The sequence below is a fragment of the Rhipicephalus microplus genome, chromosome 6, assembly GCF_043290135.1.
Source record: "Rhipicephalus microplus isolate Deutch F79 chromosome 6, USDA_Rmic, whole genome shotgun sequence".
Classification (NCBI taxonomy): domain Eukaryota; kingdom Metazoa; phylum Arthropoda; class Arachnida; order Ixodida; family Ixodidae; genus Rhipicephalus; species Rhipicephalus microplus.
The window spans coordinates 185,573,945-185,591,520 of NC_134705.1; the positions used below are offsets into that span (position 1 = coordinate 185,573,945).

The 17,576-nt window shown below is 45.8% G+C and overlaps 1 long non-coding RNA gene across 1 annotated transcript; it reads left to right on the forward strand.

Annotated features, from left to right (window-relative positions):
• Positions 1-2,566: 2,566 nt before the first annotated feature.
• On the forward strand, positions 2,567-11,711 carry LOC142765079 (uncharacterized). Its single transcript, XR_012884052.1, has 3 exons — positions 2,567-2,884; positions 5,343-5,485; positions 9,810-11,711. It is a non-coding gene; the product is annotated as an uncharacterized LOC142765079 (long non-coding RNA).
• The last annotated feature ends 5,865 nt before the right edge of the window (positions 11,712-17,576 follow it).

Below are 17,576 nucleotides of genomic sequence, written 5' to 3' on the forward strand. Positions count from 1 at the left end.
TATAAGATTGGATAGTCATCACTGCCCCAATTGGACTCTTGACGAACATTACGGTCTATTTAAAAAGCAGTTGAAAGACCTGGCGTGGCCCTGTGATAAAATACTTGGTTGCCATGCAAAATGCTGGGGTTCAATTCTGGCTGGGATCTCGTTACTGACAAAGCGGATGAGGTATAGTAAATCTTGTGCCTAATATGCCCTATAATGGGGCATAAGACAGAAATCAGTTTCAACGGAGGTCCCCCCGACAGTTTTCTAACTTCAGGACCTCCTCTGTACTGTAGAATTTTATTCATGTAAATGTATGCATTCCTGAAATAAAGTTTGATTGATTGAAAAAAAAATGCTTATTTTTTCTACGCTGATTTTCAGCGCAGGTAGGTTATGATTAAACCAGAGAGCCATGGACATGGTAGAGATGCCCAAACTTCAGAGAAAGAACTTGCGCTTAAACAAAGCGTGCGAACCTCTCGTAGGTTCACGGGCCGGGTTGTCGTTGGCGTAGGCCTTCTATCACTTCTGGGTTTTCTCACAGCTGCTGTTGTATCTACCGTTGCCTAGTACTGGGCTAACTATTGCTTTTTTTCATTGTTAGAGGTCCAGTGGTTAGAAGTGGAATTGGCCCAATATCTGTAGCACATAGCGTTTATGATGAAAATAGTTTTTCAATAGGCAGCACAAGCATCTGTGACACATACACATTTGTTTGTTTAATTGTTGCCTTCCTTAATCTTAGGGCACTAGCGTTGAGCAGTTTGATTAACCCCTATAGCTGTGTCACAAGATGGACCGCACTGAACAGGCCCCACAAACTACGGCTGCTTTAAACGGCTTCGCTGTTGAAAGATCATCGAGATGTGATGACGTCACCACATGACGTGACAAGTCACCATAACATTTCACGTAGTTTTGATGGCATCGCTATAACCTCGCACAATGACCTCGTCCCACGGCACAGTGACTCGGCGAAAAGTGGGCTGATCTCGGAGGCAGTGCGGCAAAAAACACATGCTGCAATGTGAAGCCAAAGCTTGCAGTGACTCCAATCCCCAAGGGACTGCAAACATCGCGTTAGGTGCACAAATACTTCGACGCAGTGGACATGGATCAGTATGATAGACTGTGAAGGTGACTTTTCCCTTTCGAGTCTTCTTGAGTGAATGCATAATGAAATGTGTGACTTATTTTTCTTTGTTTATATCCTTGTTTTTGAACACGATGATATCTAGAATCTTCGAGTATGACACGCTCTTTGGATAGTCGAACGAAGCTACTCCCCTATTGGCCCCCAATCAATGTTTATCGTCCTACATTTCTACACAACGAATGCGGCTCAAAAATCTCCACAGTCACAGTCAGTTGCTTGGCGTTAGACGATTGAACCAATCCAGTAAACAGACAGAGCGAAGCCGAGCATGGAACTCTTTACTGTACTGTAGGCGTGGAACTCTTTACTGTACTGAGTGGGAATCTATTTACTGTACTGTAGGCGTAGCGAAACATGCTGCTTGCATCAATGGGAGCCATATAGATGATGGAATGGCAGCCAGCTCGAGCAAACAACTCACCGCTAGCTGCAGCAGTGTGGCGGTGACAATGACTGCGCGCTCAAGTCGCCCACACTCCTCTCCACCACTTCCACCTCCCCTCTCTGCTCTACTGATTACGTCACAGTCCGTGGGCAGTGATAAAGAACAGGAGGAGGAAATGGGAGTAGGAACGAGACGGTAGCTCTGTCAAAATCGGCGTCGCACTGAACAAACAAGAGTTGGGCTTCTTCTGCTGGCTCGTGCGGCTAGTGGCAAAGCTTTGCCCACAACGTCGGCGCCAGATTTCTTGGGGCGTAATAAGGTTCGCGTTGGCCGGCGACTGCTTTGATTGCGTCTCCGCAATGACTTCTCTTTTCGTCTCCCTCTCTCTCTGTGCTTCGCACGCTGGGTTGGGATTTGGCTACAAGAGGAGAGAACGAAAGTGGGCTGGGAGGAGAAGGAGAAGATCTAGGCGACCCTGGAGTCTGACGACGGCAGCCGAAGTGGAGACGGCAAAACGGCTGCCCAATGGAGCGTGACTGAGCAACGACAAAGGTGTTTGCTCTCGGTACTAAAAACAGTGCTCGCGTGCGAGCACGTGTCGTAGGTGTTTGTGTATTTTGTGTGTGTCGTGTGTGTGCGCGCATGTGCGTTTGTGTGTTTGCTGTATTCCTTTTTTTTGGTACGCAGACACAAACATACAGCAAAGCAAAGTGGCACTTTGCTGCGCATGAGTGCTGCAGTAGGTGGTGCAATATCAACCTTTTGTCCCATTTCCTACATTGTCATTATAAATGTGTGGTGGGAGTGACGAAAGTTTACGAACGGCCATCACTCTTTCCACTTTATTTTTGGCAGTGGTGTCTGAGTATGTAGAATAGATATTGGCGGCTATTCGCCTGACGCTCGAGTGTTCCCTGCCGTAGTACATTGTGCATATTCAGGACTACCTACTGGCTTGTATGGACTTCCTCATCCTGCACAACCAGATCAAGGCCAACCACCCGTGGCACGACATTGTTTTGGCTACGCTCTCATGCACATTCTACGCGCAGGTCTTGGCACTATCCCTCCTCAAAGCTTCCTTCAATGACTTCGTGATGTCGTGCATCCCTTTGCCTCCTGTTTCGCCTTCGTCAAGTTTCACCGATGAAGATGTGCTGGTGGAGTATCATCGCCCCCTGCCGATTTCGTGTCGGCAGCCAAAAATAACTGTGGCATCGGATCTCATCTGGTAACCAACGCCTACCAGCGTCACTCAATCCGAGAGGTGGATATTGAAACAGCAGTTCATGGCCGAGTACCCGGGGCGCGTCATCACTTTCGCTTTGTTTTCACATCCGTTCTACGCAAAGGTTAGTTGCCTACAACCTGCTGAATGTTATCGTCGTTCCAATCACTCTACGGTAGTGGTGTAGTGTCCATCAAGCTTTACATGTGCTTCGCGAAAAGGCCTTCTCGGGTTGTTTTTTTTTTTGCTTTTGTGGGTTTATCGTGTGTTCTGTTCATGCTATCCCGAGATGTCGAAAGTAACCCTGGACCAATGACCAATGCAGCACCCACACGTTCTCTAAATACATAAATCGCTAAAAGTTTATGAAGCCGTTAAAATCTTGAAGTCTAATCAGACGAGGCTTCTAGAGAAAATTCTAGTTAAGAGGAGCAAAATTTTCTGACTACGCCAGTACAAACCCTTGTCAGCTGAGTGTATATTTTGGAAATTGATATGAATACTACTAAATTCCGAGCCATTCTGTCTTGGATCTACTTTTTTTCCAACCAGCCATCGCATCTGTATCTTTGTCCGTTAACAGCGTGATTCCTGGTATTAGTGACCATGAGTGTATTGTGGCCCATGTTCAGATCGTTCCCTTCTCATGTGCGTATGATCAGCAGAGAAACATATATTTTCTTGATAAAACAAATCGCGCTTTGTTATCAATTGAGCTTGCGGTATTCACGCAGGAAATAAATCATGTAGCTCAGTCTGCTGATTGCAACACCCTAAGGGATACATTTTGCTTCATACGAAAGCAGTTGGTTGCCAAAGATATCCGCTAAAAATTAAAAAAAAAGTATTGGGTTACTTTGGAAATCAAGCGAATGATTAACAAGAAATGTAGCCTCCTGAACTTTTGTAAAAAGCTGTGCTACCCTTCCGTAGTTGTTGGGCTAAAATGGCTTGGGAATGATATAAAAATATAAAAAAAGAATGCCGCTGGAAAGTAATTTCTAGCAAAGTTACAAAATAACCTAAAAGAAATGTGGAAGTGTTTAAAATCAATATGCAAAGACTCAGTTCGCATCCCGAGCTTAAACAATGGCAGTGTACTTCTAACTGATGACGCGATAAAGCTTCTCTCTTGAATGGCTATTTCCAGCCTTCTTTCAAACCTCCCTGTGACAGCGAATAGCCAAGTACTCTTGACAATGTGTTTGGACCTACGGCGGAGCTCTTTATAACACAGGGTGGTATACTTAAATTAGTCGAACACATACGTTCTTCCACTGAAAATTACCCTGATGGTATAACCTCTCATACCATCTTAAAGTCTTGTTCTTAAAGAATTGCCCACTACCTTGTTATAATCTTTCAGAAATACTTGCGTACTTCTTGCTTCTCTAAGAAATGGAAAGGGGCGAGCGTGGTTTCGATTCATCAAAGCAGCCCAAAAAGTTGTCTTGAGGCGAAGCGTCCGTCCGTCCGTCCGTCCTCCGTCCGTCCGTCCGTCTGTGTCTGTATGTCTCTGTCCGTCTGTGTGTCTGTCTGTCTATCCGTCCATTCATCCGTCCATCCGCTGCTATCACACTAGAGCACGCATCGGATGGACGGACTGATGGGTTGACGGGTGCTTCGCCCAACTCATCATAATTCGCCCCGTAGGTATGCTGGGAATTCCTTATTATAACAGGGTCATCTATCCTCTTTAAGTGTCAACTATTCTAAAACCGCAAACGCCATCTAGTGATACTATTTCGAAGGACATATACACACAACGCCCTCTGGTGCGCAATTCTAAGCTAGAGGTGGCTGCATACATATTACATACAAACGGAGGAGGGAACGACCCACGCTCTAAGGATCTTCGCCCGTAAAAGCTGCCTGCTTTACGAGAATCTGCATTCCACTCAATTTTGACGAACGGCTTTGTTGCATAGCCACCTGCCCATGCTATCGGGGAATTTCCGCTTGGCGTTGAATGAGTACTTGGCACTAAAACTAAGCAATTGGCGGCTGCTGCAACTTCATTAGATGATGGGGGCTCTGTTCCATGCAGTACACGACGTCGCACAAGGCGTGGCAAAATTGGGGTTGCCACTGGGCGTAGGAGCTGTTATTTGGTCACTTTCAGGGTTTCCCTCGTGCTGACACACTTTGACAATCAAATTTTATTATGTGTACCTACAAACACACTCTCCGCGTTTATCTTTTGCTGAAAATTACGAATTTTTCGGTGTCTGTGTCATCACTCCTTTCAGACAAGAGAAAAACTCTTTTAAAATTCGTACAATCTTCTACTTGGTTCACACATGGCTGTCCGAGAACGTGCTAGCTGTTGATGTCACTTGTAAAAAGTGAGTCTGCTGCCACGACATTGTGCCGATCAGCACTGGCACGAAGACAACAGTGGCTACATTCATGTGGGAGCACAATACAGACACATGTGCAGTTGTAAACTTGGTGCACATTTGGAACTCTACTTCGTCAAATAAAGAGCATCAGGTCAAATATGCATGTCATCTTACGGCAGTTTTGAAAGCTATAGGTTTTGAAATGTTTCTTCTTGTTAACCACGAGACATGTCGGTGCAGCTTCGCAAAGAGGTAGCGAAACCTGGTCCATGGATTGCGAAACTGGGAAGTGCCGACAAGAAGGCGCGTCGCCAGCGATCCGTCAAGGACCACTGAAACACCCATCGTTGCTGCGACCTTTGCTAGTGTCACCAATTTGGCAGGTGAGCTCAGAGAGGTTGGTGAGGGTGGAGCAGGTTCACAGTGTATTTCCATTCGGCTTGATTACATAGTCCTGCCAAAGTTTCAAGTTTTCGTAGTAACTTATTCTGTTATCTAACTGCTTATAGCCTCTCCTTGGTCAAGGAGCTTTCATTTATGCTCTAGCTACTTGTGCAGACAGCACACCATTACATTATCCTGTGCGGAATGTAGTAACATAGACTGCCTTAAATGCGTGAAATTTATGCAATTTGATATGCCAAGGATATAAAGACCCGACCTAAAGCAAGTATCTAAAAAGTAACTAAGAACAATCCCTTGCAATTACACCGTAAATTATGCAATTATTGTTCACTATTTCTTTACTTCATCATAGAAATCATTCAGTGACTCGCTCAAATTTCATCGAGTAGTTATCTGCTGGCAGTGACTAAAAATGTAAGAAATTATCTTGAAATTGCAGCCGAAACTCCCAACAACAAATGTCTACCTAAATAAACACTGTACTGCCTTCATGAAGGCATTTAAAATATTCAAACTAGCAAAATATACAAACTGTAACTTATAACGGAATTTATGATGAATGAAAGTATAGACGGTTTCAAGAGTGCAAGCGTTGTACCCCAAAAAACTTCCGTTCAGCTCATGTACCAGCTCATAACGTCGGAACAGAAAGCGTGTTTTTAAGTTGTTGTTTTTTTACGGTAAGGAAAGTCTCTCTTGAACTTCTCGGATAAAAGAAACGTGTGCAAACTACAAGGGAATCTTTTTTTGCAGTTTTTATGTAGCTCAAAACAACATTCATTTGGATATGTTTTGCCAAATAAAGGAAGGAAAGCGTAGAAAGCGTGGGGGAGGGGGCTGTTTTCTAAAGCTCTTCTTGCTCACCGATCCTATAAGGACCCATCGCTGAAAGAAACCAGATGTCATAAAGGGCCCGCGTATGTGAATAGTGAAAGGGCCTATATGTACACATGCCACAATAACCTATTATTCTATCTATCTATCTATCTATCTATCTATCTATCTATCTATCTATCTATCTATCTATCTATCTATCTATCTATCTATCTATCTATCTATCTGTCTGTCTATCTGTCTGTCTGTCTGTCTGTCTGTCTGTCTGTCTGTCTGTCTGTCTGTCTGTCCGCCCGCCCGTATGCTTGTCTGTCTGTCCGCCCGTATGCCTGCCTGTCTGTCTGTCTGTCTGTCTGTCTGTCTGTCTGTCTGTCTGTCTGTCCGCCCGTATGCCTGTCCGCCCGTATGCCTGTCTGTCTGTCCGCCCGTATGCCTGTCTGTCTGTCTGTCTGTCTGTCTGTCTGTCTGTCTGTCTGTCTGTCTGTCTGTCTGTCTGTCCACCCGTATGCCTGTCTGTCTGTCTGTCTGTCTGTCTGTCTGCCTGTCTGTCCACCCGTCTGTCTGTCTGTCTGTCTGTCTGTCTGTCTGTCTGTCTGTCTGTCTGTCTGTCTGTCCGCCCGTCTGTCTGTCTGTCTGTCTGTCCGCCCGTATGCCTGTCTGTCTGTCTGTCTGTCTGTCTGTCTGTCTGTCTGTCTGTCCGCCCGTATGCCTGTCTGTCTGTCCGCCCGTATGCCTGTCTGTCTGTCTGTCCACCCATCTGTCTGTCTGTCTGTCTGTCCACCCATCTGTCTGTCTGTCTGTCTGTCTGTCTGTCTGTCCGCCCGTATGTCTGTCTGTCTGTCCGCCCGTCTGTCTGTCTGTCTGTCCACCCGTCTGTCTGTCTGTCTGTCCACCCGTCTGTCTGTCTGTCTGTCTGTCTGTCTGTCTGTCTGTCTGTCTGCTTGTCCGTCTGTCTGTCCGTCTGTCTGTCTGTCTGTCTGTCTGTCTGTCTGTCTGTCTGTCTGTCTGTCTGTCTGTCTGTCCACCTACGTCTGAGTGCTCTCATGATCAGCCCCTAAACTGGGGTGAACCAAAAGAATTATGGGTGAAGAAGATGCTTTGACGAATACAACTCGCTCGTCATGGCATGAATAATACCACAATCCCGTCGCTTATGTCGGGAAACCCTTTTCGCCAGATATATATACTGGCAAATACGCGTTGGCGGGTATGCGCCACTAGCATGTGGGTATGTGCAACAGATGATTCATACTTAACATTTTCCAGGAATGGCGAGAACACACATGGGTACTTTTAATGCGTCAGCGTTAATAAAGAGCTCACATTGTCATAATTCACACCATGAACGCAAAGAATAAATGTCAGGATCCCAGTAGGAATCGAGCTTCAGCATTCTGCGTGGCAATGAAGCAATATACCCCAATGTCACGCCAAGTCTCACAACTACTTTTCAAATAGGCTCTAATGTTCGTGAAACGTCAATAGTGCTTGGAGTGCTGGCCACTCACATTCATATATATTACATATGTCTTCCTAAGATACAGCTGTGAAGTCGGGTCACGTCGATTGTGGTTAGGTGTCTGCTCACTTTGAATTGTGTAGCAGTGTCCAGGGCTGCCAGCTTCGCGGGCACCAGCTCTTAATATCGGCTCACCACTTCTGGTGTTACTTATATCTATCTTGCTGTTGACATCGTTACGTAACTGTAAGCGACTGGTTTCATAACACATATGCACCTGTTTAACGTATGTCTACGCGTGCACTTGTCTGTATATCTTTAGCACCAGTTCGTTACATTTCGCTCAATAAAAAGATGCAACGCCGTCCCCTTCCATGTGCATGCTTCGCGTAACATCCATTCCCAATGTACGTGGGATCTCCCAATTTTTTATCTTGAAATCTTTTTTTGTGTGTGTGCGTTCTGACTTTTTATGATAAGCTTCGCTTTTCTGTCTTCAGTTCGTGTCGTGTTGGTGAGATTTCAATGCGAGCACATGCAACTGTCAACATTACCTGTAGTGACCAGATCTTTTAACAGCGTGGAGCGGTCATCTCGTGGTTGTGCATACGAGTCACTATATACTAATTTTTTATTTTAACCCATGAGCAGAGTACATCGATCTACCAACAAAGAGATGGCTAATTTTTTTCCCTAGCTTACCAATGTGCTCACACCTATCTCGCGCAAGGTACGATCTCACACGTCTTCGGACCATCCAGCCCTTGCTCGAGTGAAGATCGTGTGTTCCCCAAAAGGGAGTCTCCCTTTCTGTGTGTATCCCAAAGTGATGAACGATTTAGAGTACTTGGTACTCCACTATGGGAGAGCACTAGGCCGTCCCTTGGGCCTCACATCAACAGGCCGTAATAAATGTACATTGCGGGTGCACATGGCCATCTGATGTACGTTTGTTTGAGGATCTGCAATGCCTCGCGTAAGCATATCAGTAATGATTAAAAAGGAGTAAAGTTCTCACAAATTTATTCGACAATTGAGGAAGACACAATGCAGAAACTTGCGTTTCTATAGTTTTCAGTTCATGCCGTGCTGGCACAATTTCAGTGTTGGATTTGAAGGGACACGAAAAAGTTATATTTAACCGTTTTTCATACCACAAATGCTTGTTCTTCCTGTTAAAACAAAGAAAAATCTTACCTGCGCTATGAATAGCAAGACATCACGTTTATTCCGACGAGTCAATTGTGTGCAGCACTCAAAAAATGGTGCTTGTGACCCTGACTGCTGAGGACCAACAGAACCTCGTATGCTAAATTTAGTTATTAACCCTACAAGGACGAGCTTTGCGCGACGAATAAACAAAAAGGGAACTTTTCCTCGGAGGCTCAATTCTCTGTTAGACGCAACGAAATACAGCCAATCATCCAAGGGAAATCGTTGTGTTACGAAAGGCTCCATGGTCTCTTGCGTAGCGTGTCGCCAGGGCCAACGCCGGGCAGGGCATGACAAAGCGCAGCCAGAAGGGTCTCTGAGGGGACTCTGGTGGACGCACCCTGTGTCCGTGATGAACGCACTCGGTATCGGTGTGAGAAACGCCAGCCAGAGAAAGGGCTCTGCACTGGGGTTAGCGCGTTTGGCACGCTACTGCAAGCGTATCATGCGGAACTTTCCCGGCTCCAAGTACAGCCCCAGGAGCCTTTACAGTGATAGGTCGCTGCACGCTCGCAACAATAGAGGGCATTTTCTTTGCATGTAGCGTGCCAATTATGGCGTTAAGTGAAGTCAATTTAAGTCGACCGAAAATCACCTGTTCCGTCTGTGGGATTTCACCCCATCACATATCACTATCGCGTACAATGTTCTACCAAGTGTAGAAAAAAAAGTCTTTTGTCCATTTGTAGGCTATAGGCGAGAACTTCGGCATTGACTCTAAACACGTGTCCGCCATATTGTGCGTTCGTTGCGCATATGCACGAACTCTAAACATGAAAATCACTGTGTCCTTACAGCATTTCGACCTTCGATCTCATCCGGTGGATGCTGCGTCCGAACCGGCATAGCCTTCCCTGTCTGACCTTGACTTTTTGGATGGGCAAGGCAATTGTCCAGATACATCTGTCCAGCGGTGCCAGTGTCTCTTCATCCAAAAGAATCCATCTCCTGGTTCCTCTACCTTAAGTCTCATCTGCAGTATGCTGCGTGCGAACCCGGATTGCCTGCCACGTCTGGCTGTGTGTTTTGGAGTGGGCTAGACAATTGTGCAGGCCGTCCACAAGGCTGCACCTTCTGATTCCTGCCTCTTGATCGCTTTCTGGGGAATGCATCGGGCAAGAAGCCCATCGCTGTTGCCCGCCCTTCTGTTTTCAATGTGTGAGGGAACTTTTTTGGCAGTGTTGCTGCTCGTCGTATCTCTTTTGGCACCGCCAGTGAATGGACAAATGTGGGAGTTGGACTGCATCTCGTGCTGCACCCGCGAGACATGTGAGCGATCTCTGGATTCGCCGTGGGCTGTTAGCTGCCCATACATTTTTGTGGAACACTTTTAAATCGATAACCTGTTACCTATTATTGCACAAAGTTTTCTGAATTATAGTCCCAACTTTTACAGAATCTGTCGCATCTCATAATGGTATGCTGTTCAGCCGAAGCTCAGCGAATCTGGTGTTTTAGGGACCAAGTAAAATACGTTAGACCCATATTAAATAAATTACGCAAGAGTAGCGTTTGGTAGAATTTCTCACCCTATTGCTTGTACTTCACCATCATATACAACTGGAGTGAGTTTTTTTATTTATCAGCATGTTTTTGTTTGCCATGTCAGAGGCATCTATTCACATTGTTTCTTTTAAACTACATAAAAGCTGGACAACGTGGCACAGATTTGTCTATCAATGTGAGTGCAAGGATGACTCATTTTTACGCGTGTGCAAGTGCTTGCAAACCTGTTTCTTGCTGTTTTGACGACATACTCCCCCATTTTACCTGTTCACAACTCAACTCGGTCCTGCTCTAGTTTTGTCTTGAGGTTTTGTGTAGACACGCTTGGCAGGCTCTCGTTTGTCCAATTAAGCAGTTCAGCTGAACCATCGCCAATGAATACGTGTGGGTAAACGAGTCTTCACTTTTTTGGAATTCGTTTGCTTCAGGCTTCTTGGTTATAGAACCTCTGGAGTATTGGAATATAGTCAAACGCTCCTACTTATGTCTCTCACATATATCTACTACTTATGCCTCCTCCTTATGCCTCCTACTTATGTCTCCTACTTGTGGTTTACGACCTACAACTTCTCGTTACAACCTTCAGTCTATTTCTGCTGGTATGTACTTTCGAACTCTGCTTTCAACTTTGCATGATTTGGTCTTGCTTCGCCCAGTTTAAAAGCTTGTGATAGCACCAAATATGGCTGGAAGGGTACGCAGGGTCCGGCCTAAGAGTGGCAAACAAAAACTTTCAGTCTGATCGGAGTCCTTTATGACATGAATGGCATGTAATACTTACCTTCTTATTCAATTTGTTAGCGCCATGTTCTTCTATACGCTTTTGCAGAAAACGTGTGCAGGGACACAGTGTGGCAGTGAAACCATGTGCTGCTTTTATTGATGGCCGTTTATTTCCTGATGTTTAAAATATTGATATTGTTAATCACGGAATCGTTAATGCATCCTGCTTAACACACTTGGAATGTTCTTGAAGGTGTCTTTTTTTCTTTAGCCAGATTGGTTTCCTCCAAGATATACATGTCCACCATTGTGTTTATGTACGTGACCAAGATGATTGCGATGAATGCACTTTCTTGAACATGCTGTTCACCATACTCTGATAAATCTTCAATAGACCAGATAAGCCACGCCCAGAATACCAAAGCAGAGATGTAGGTCAACTCGGTGAATAAAGATATTGTGATACTCAAGCCATTGGCAATGTTTTGAAAGGTGAGATCGACAGCCGTCAGGCTCTTGACGTCTGCCAGAAAAGCACGTTCACTGGCGCAGACTTGTGTGCCGCATCTGCCTTAAAAGAGAAAATGCCGCTTGACTTCTAACTCTGTATCTCTCAGCTTGTAAGGGGCAAAGGTTTATTTGAAGCCTTTGCAAGTATCAAATTAATGAAAATAGGTGTTTACACTCATTGAATATTGTGTTGGATTGCTTGTTATTTTTTGCTCTGCCCGTCTGCGGCTGTGCGATGTTGTTCCTTTGTGGAATTGCTCTCCACTGACCAAGTACTTTAATCGTCCACCATTTTTTTTCGCTTCGATTGGTTTAGTTATGTTGTCACTATAAGACTGAATCGATTGCCGCTATCTATAGGTTTGCATCGCTATCGGTATTGGCATGCGTGTATGCATTATATTTTCCATCCTAATCCATAGTACTACCACACGTCGTCTTTGCCCAGTAAAGTGTGAATTTCCCTGCCGCTAACCACAATTGTGTCCAGATTTTACATGCAGGTTTCTGACTCCATTCCTTGGTAAAGGGCTTGTGCCATGGTGAAGTTTTGCGTTGTTCTTCAAAGAAAAAATGGTGGCTACTGCACTTTGTTCAAGTGACACGTACATTGTGTGTTGTCACCTTTCTCAATTAGCACTCTCAGATGCTCCTTGACACCTGCAGAGATAATTGTCGAACTGAGCAACTTTGGTTCGAGAGGGAAGTGGATGCTGGTTCAGGCATTCCTAAAGATCTAAACCAAGTTTGGTAGGATATGTTAAACGTGTCGACAGTAGCTGAGAAGTAGTTGAGCTGCTAGAAATAAAGTTTCTTGGACTGTAGTATCCCATAATGACTAGAGTACATTGCCGAATTTCACGGAGAAGCTTTTTCAAAGGTAAGTGTGGCCTCTCATAGTCACTGGCTGTTACAAAGCAGAGGCGACGCCAGCACAGCAGCCCCCCCCCCCCTTATACTACTGCCTGCTCCCCAAACCGAAAATACTCAAAACATGGAGCACAAGTTGCCAGTCTACTCGTCCTTTCATAGAAATTGCTTGAAATGGGTGCCCCCCCCCCCCCCCCCCGCCCTGCAGATAAAAAAGGCCTTGTACTGCCCCATGTAAAAATAAGCTGTAATATTTCCTTCGCGTATACAAAAAAAACTTTCTCTTGTAACATTTCACTTAATTATAAATAAGAGCTGTGCTTTGACCCATCAGTAATTTGCTAATTAGGGATAAATGCTTGCAACTAACTTCATTCAATCAGTGTATACTGTTGAATATCGCTTTAGACAAGAGACAGCGAGGCACATTCAGCGTTGATTTCTTGCCTGTCCAAAGAGTCTTTTTATAGCGTTTTACGCGGTTCGATACGTCCGTGGCGAGTAGATTCGGGGTCGGGTCGCGTTCCTATGGAGAGAGAGAGAACACAACTTTATTGTTTTATTGAGGGAGATTTCGCACCTGGATAGAGGGCACGCCAAACGCTGGCGCTTTTTAACACGTACGTGTGAACAGGGCTTTCAGGCACCCTGTGTCGTAGTAGTCGCTGTCCGCCGAACATTCCTAGCAAGTTCATTGGCTGATCAGGGCAGACGATCTTGCTTTGACCACGCTTTAATTATATGGTGGTTTCGGTACGTTGAACCCCACATATCAATCAATCGCTTTGACCACGCAGGTCTAAGCTACTGCAGAATAAAACACGGCCCACAAAGCATACCTTGGGCCTGGCGCGTTAGTTAATCTCTTGCGGCAAATGAGACATGACAACACTTGTTTTCAAGCACTCCATGACAGCCGCCACGGTACTCGACTGCAGGTTAGAACTGCGCGTTCGAATCCCAGTCACCGGCGACATTTTGATGGAGGCGGAAGGTAAGCATCACATTTATATAGTGTTGTCTCCATAGCAGTATGGTGGGGCACTGTTGTAGAGCACCTGCCTGCCACGCAGATGTCCTGCGTTCGATTCTCTCTCGAACTGAAGCTTTGTATTATGTATGTCCATCTTTCTGGACTTTTCGCTCATAGCTAACGACGCCGACTAGCAGAACTTCTGACAAACGTTTTTTTATACATTCCCTTACAGGGGTGATTGTGTTACATTAAAAAGGTATGGGCGGGATCGCAGTATACTCGTTGCGACAGGACAGGAAGTGTCATCATTTGACTGCTTTTGTATCAACGGAATAGCGCAGCTAAGTGGCTCAGATGCATCCGCACCCTGCAAGTGTTGGTGTACAGCTCAGGGCATAAGATGCTCGTCTTAGGAGCGATGGGGCTAGGTTCGACTCCCAATACCACCAATAAATATTCTTTTTTTATTTGCAATAATATGTTCTACGTGACATCGTACAGACTAACAAGTACTGTTTTGTCGTTGGTACAGCATAAAAACGCTTGCGCGTTCAAAAGTGATCTCCGTTTAATACGTATCGCCTATACAACGCATCCCTAGTGTTGAGATATACTCACCTCCTGCTGGCGAGGGTATATGCCAAGGCCCACAATGATTTATTTCCGAGCTATTAGTTCCCTGGTGCATCGGCTTCTCCGCTATAGAAGCAAAAAGAGTAAAAAAAAAGTTGAGGCCCTTATCACCACCGATAAGGCTCAACATTTGTAGGACGTCACACCTTGAAGAAATGGGCAAGCTATGTACTGTTTTCCAGCTAGAAGTTCCCCTTGTGCGCTGGCTTTCCCGTAATTGAGACCAAAAGCGGTCGAAAAAGTTGAAGCCCTTATCATACCCGATAAGGCTCAACTTTTTCTGACGTCATAGCTTGCAGCGATGGGCGTGCTACACCCTGTTTCCGAGCTAGATGTTTCCCTGATGCATTGGGTTCTCCACAATTGAGGCCAAAAGCGGTCGAAAAAGTTGAAGCCCTTATCATACCCGATAAGGCTCAACTTTTTCTGACGTCACAGCTTGCAGCGATGGGCGTGCTACACCCTGTTTCCGAGCTAGATGTTTCCCTGATGCATTGGCTTCCCCACAATTGAGGCGAAAAGCGGTCGAAAAAGTTGAAGCCCTTATCATACCCGATAAGGCACAACTTTTTTCTGACGTGACACCTTGCAGCGATGGGTGTGACACACCCTGTTTCCGAGCTAGAAGTTCCCCTGGTGCGTCGGCTTCCCCGCAAGTGTGGCCAAAAGCGGTCAAAAACGTTGAAACCCTTATCATACTTGATAAGGCACAACTTTTTTCTGACGTCGCAACTTGCAGCAATGGACGTCCTACGCCCTGTTTCCGAGCTAGAAGTTGCCCTGATACATCGGCTTCCCCACAATTTTGGCCAAAAGCAGTACAAAAACTTTAGGCTCTTATCATCCCCGATAAGGCAGTACTTTTGTATGACGTCCGTTCTTGAAGCAATGGGCGAGCTATGTACTGTTTTCGAGCTAGAAGTTCCCCTGGTGCGTGGGCTTTCCCGCAATTGAGACCAAGAGCAGTCGAAAAAGTTGGAGCCCTTATCATACCCGATAAGGTTCAACTTTTTTCTGACGTCATAGCTTGCATCGATGGGCGTGCTACATCCTGTTTCCGAGCTAGATGTTTCACTGGTGCATCGGCTTCCCCGCAATTGAGGCCAAAAGCGGTCGAAAAAGTTGAAGCCCTTATCATACTCGATAAGGCACAACTTTTTCTGACGTCACAACTTGCAGCAATGGGCGTACTACACCCTGTTTCCGAGCTAGAAGTTTTCTGATACGTCGGCTTTCCCACAAGTGTGGCCAAAAGCAGTCGAAAAAGTTGAAGCCCTTATCATCCCTGATAAGCCTATTTTTCTTCTGGCGTCACAGCTTGCAGCAATGGACGTGCTACGCCCTGTTTCCGAGCTAGAAGTTCCCCTGATACGTCGGCTTTCCCACAAGTGTGGCCAATAGCAGTCGAAAAAGTTGAAGCCCTTATCATCCCTGATAAGGCTATTTTTTTTCTGGCGTCACAGCTTGCAGCAATGGGCGTGCTACGCCTTGTTTCCGAGCTAGAAGTTCTCCTGATACGCCGGCTTTCCCGCAAGTGTGGCCAAAAGCAGTCGAAAAAGTTGAAGCCCTTATCATCCCTGATAAGGCTAAATTTTTTTCTGGCGTCACAGCTTGCAGCAAAGGGCGTGCTACACCCTCTTTCCGAGCTAGAAGTTCCCCTGATACATCGGCTGTCCCGCAAGTGTGGCCAAATGCAGTCAAAAACGTTGAAACCCTTATCATACTTGATAAGGCACAACTTTTTTCTGACGTCGCAACTTGCAGCAATGGACGTCCTACGCCCTGTTTCCGAGCTAGAAGTTGCCCTGATACATCGGCTTCCCCACAATTTTGGCCAAAAGCAGTACAAAAACTTTAGGCTCTTATCATCCCCGATAAGGCAGTACTTTTGTATGACGTCCGTTCTTGAAGCAATGGGCGAGCTATGTACTGTTTTCGAGCTAGAAGTTCCCCTGGTGCGTGGGCTTTCCCGCAATTGAGACCAAGAGCAGTCGAAAAAGTTGGAGCCCTTATCATACCCGATAAGGTTCAACTTTTTTCTGACGTCATAGCTTGCATCGATGGGCGTGCTACATCCTGTTTCCGAGCTAGATGTTTCACTGGTGCATCGGCTTCCCCGCAATTGAGGCCAAAAGCGGTCGAAAAAGTTGAAGCCCTTATCATACTCGATAAGGCACAACTTTTTCTGACGTCACAACTTGCAGCAATGGGCGTACTACACCCTGTTTCCGAGCTAGAAGTTTTCTGATACGTCGGCTTTCCCACAAGTGTGGCCAAAAGCAGTCGAAAAAGTTGAAGCCCTTATCATCCCTGATAAGCCTATTTTTCTTCTGGCGTCACAGCTTGCAGCAATGGACGTGCTACGCCCTGTTTCCGAGCTAGAAGTTCCCCTGATACGTCGGCTTTCCCACAAGTGTGGCCAATAGCAGTCGAAAAAGTTGAAGCCCTTATCATCCCTGATAAGGCTATTTTTTTTCTGGCGTCACAGCTTGCAGCAATGGGCGTGCTACGCCTTGTTTCCGAGCTAGAAGTTCTCCTGATACGCCGGCTTTCCCGCAAGTGTGGCCAAAAGCAGTCGAAAAAGTTGAAGCCCTTATCATCCCTGATAAGGCTAAATTTTTTTCTGGCGTCACAGCTTGCAGCAAAGGGCGTGCTACACCCTCTTTCCGAGCTAGAAGTTCCCCTGATACATCGGCTGTCCCGCAAGTGTGGCCAAATGCAGTCGAAAAAGTTGAAGCCCTTATCATCCCTGATAAGGCTAAATTTTTTTCTGGCGTCATAGCTTGCAGCGATGGGCGTGCTACGCCCTGTTTCCAAGCTAGAAGTTCCCCTGACACGTGGGCTTCCCCGCAAGTGTGGCCAAAAGCAGTCGAAAAAGTTGAGGTCCTTATCACCCCTGATAAGGCTCAACTTTTTTCCGACGTCACAGCTTGCAGTGATGGGCATGCTACGCCTTGTTTTCAAGCTAGAAGTTCCCCTGAAAGATCGGCTTCCCGCAACAGAGGCCAAATTCAGTCTAAAACGTTTATAGCCTTATCACCCTCGATAAAGCTTCACCTTTCTTTGCCGTCACCCCTGGCAGTAATGTGCCTGCTAGGCTTTCTTTTCGAGTTGGAAGTTCCTAACACGGCTAGGTCAGTTGGTATACACCAGGTAATCGATAATTGCACCACTAGCGCCAATTTGTCCTCGGTATTCGGCAGGTTAAACAGTGAAACTTAAAAAAAAGAACTAAGATGATGCTAAGGCAACACATTTGTTTCTGAAAGACGTGAAAGAAGTGGAGCTGCTTGTCGTCTGATGTGCGCTCGACGATCGCGTGACTTGTGAGGCGCAAACGAAAAGC